Genomic DNA, 2,781 nt, shown 5'->3' with positions numbered 1-2,781 from the left:
CTTGTGTTCTCTCCCGCCTTCATGCCTTTGCACACCACGCCTTCCACCTGAACTGCCTTTCCTATTTCTTTGCCTGGTAGATGTCCACAAGTTCTAGAGAGTTCCTAGGCATTCCTCAAGACTCAGCTCAGTATCATTGGCTGCTTCCCCACACCCCCAGGCAGACTTGACTTGTTCTCTGTGGGTCCCTGCAGGATTTTTTTTCGTTCGTCCTCCTGTTTTAACAAGGAACTGGGGTGTCTCCCCGCCTGCCTTCCTTCCTCTTCTATCCCGCTCTTCTTCCCTTGTTTCCAACAATCACACTGAGCGTCTCCTCTCCACCAGGCCCTGTGCCGGCTGCTTGGGGCAGATGCAAATCCCTGCCCTCAAGTGGTGTCCGTGTGGACGGTTGTCAGCGTGATGAGAGGTGGCTCGTGGGCTGTGGGGACAGGCCAGCAACACAGCCACCCAGAAACAGCTGCTTCCTGATGACAAAGTGAAGAATCGCGTTTTTGTCTCTTTTTATCCTCCTTTTTTTTTTTTTTTTTTAATCAAGGGATGAGCACAAAAGGTGTTTCTGACTTCTACTACAATTAGTGGAGACTCACATTTTTAGTGTATTCATTTCTCTAAATTTTAAATGGTAATGCATATCAGATAAACAGTAAATTAACTAAAAAAATTAAAATGAGGCTAATAACAGAAGTAATTTTAAAATTAAGGTTTACTTTTTCCTGGCTCGGTCTCTAAGGCCTGCCTTCCCAGGAGGACATTTTTGTTCAGTCTGTGTGGTTAGGTTAGGAGCAGAGGGTCCCTGGGTTCCACCAGGATGAGGAGCCTTTGTCCTGCTGCCTCCCTACTCTGGGGTAGGATCCCAGGCGCTGTTGATCTGTGGCACCCATGGCCATGGCTGGAGGGAGTCATTTGTGCAGGGACGGGGCTCTGGGTGGGATAGAGGTGGGTCTGTTTTTGCATGTTTGGTAATTCGGAATATCTGAAAATGTTCATTGTTTCTTAGGCCTCATTGGAATGTGCTAGCATCCAGGAGAGTATGTCAGCTCAGTCTTGGCTGGGGGCTCGGTGGGTGGGTGGGGTATGCTCAGATAATGGGGTGGGGAGCGTGGGTACTGCTGAGGTAGGCCTTTTGGAGGATGGGTAGATGGGGTGCGAGGCAGAAGATGGGATCCTAGGTCTGTGTGGGGTTGGCAGGGAGGGAGTGACAATAAGCCGCCAGGTAGATCTGAGGGAATTGATATGGTGGTTCAGAGAGGTAAAGCAACTCACCCAAGGCTACACAGTTGGAGGGAGCTTTGACCTCAGCTCTGTCTGAGTCCAGCGTTCACATTCACCTTCCATGAGTAACTGGCAGGGCTAGCTTGAGACATGATCCCTGGGGTTGACCTTGGAGTTCTCCACACCTTTGTCCTCCTGACCCCACTCACAGTGGACTCCAGATGGACCACACTGCAAGAGGTCCACTCACCCCAGTGGGTTTCTTCATGATCTCCACCGGATGGGGAAGCTGGCTTAATGACTGAACTCCTACGGAGTAGGGTGGAGAGTGCCTAGCCCAGGGTCATGTAAACTGGGACTCCCTGCATGCTTAGCTGTAGTGGGCGCCCATCACTTCCCACGACTTTGGGGGAATCCCCCTCCCCCACCGTTCATGTGATCCCACTCTGGCTGCCTGTCCTCAGAAGCAAGTAACAAACCACACAAAACACACTGACAGCGGGTTTGGGCCATGGCTTGGCTGTTTCTCTGGTCATGTGTGTATAAGACACCAGCTGTGCCATTCAGAGCTCTGCCCTAGATGTCCTGTGGAGTGAAGAGAGCAAGGGTCCTGACGCTGGGGTTTCTGAGTAGGAACAGTGTGAAATCAGAACTTGCTTGTGGCCAGGTATCATGGAGTTAAGTTTAGCTGCGTCTAACAAAATTTCTAAATAAAAGCAGCTTAAACCCGCAAGGGTTTGTTTATCACGGGAAAGAAGTCTGGTGGTGGTCAGTCCAGAGCTCATATTGCTGGCATGGACGTCCAGCCTCACGTCATGGCCCAAAACGGTTACCAGAGCTCCAGCCATTACACCCATGTTTTAGGCAATAAGGAGAGGAAAGTGGGGAAGGGCAAGAGAGGTGCTCCTTCCAGCTGAGTCAGTTTGCCTTCCCTTAGGCAACCTTCCCCAAAGGACCATAGAATACTTCTATTTACATGTCACTGGTTACAAGGGAGAAATGGTTTTTATCACCTGAGCATTTTACCCTCCAAATAAAACCAGGCTTTCATCTCTGCCACAGGCTACATTTCCTGTCCTATCTGTCTGCAGTGGGAGGAAATAAAACCAAGCCAAGAGGAGGGCACTCAGGAGACGGAAAGGAACAAGCACATAGAGCAGAAGGGTGGATGGAAGGGAGAGAAAGATAGTGAGAGGCAGAGAGGCAGAGGGGGATGAGGACCTCACTGAGCCCCCGACGCCAACCCCACCCTCAGCCTTCCCGGCTGCCTGCGTCAGCACCTGCTCTCCTTTTTTTCTCAAGTCGGGCTGAACCGAGGAGTTTCTGTGTCTTGTAACTGGAAGAGTGTGCTCACTTTGGGGAAGGATTTACCTTTCTGGAGCCTTGATTTTTTTCTTCTGAGAAATGGGGATCCTATTGCCCACCAGGTGGCGCTGTGACAAAGACGAACGGTGACACTCTGCCAGGCGCCCAGGGACCTGCTGTTCCTCCTGGGACTTGCTCCTGTCTCCCTCCAGCGATTCCCCACCACCCCTACCCCCCATCACTGAGGGTTTACTGGAAACCGCC

Source organism: Lutra lutra, chromosome 13, assembly GCF_902655055.1.
Source record: "Lutra lutra chromosome 13, mLutLut1.2, whole genome shotgun sequence".
NCBI lineage: Eukaryota > Metazoa > Chordata > Mammalia > Carnivora > Mustelidae > Lutra > Lutra lutra.
Note: the sequence above shows the minus strand (reverse complement) of the source record.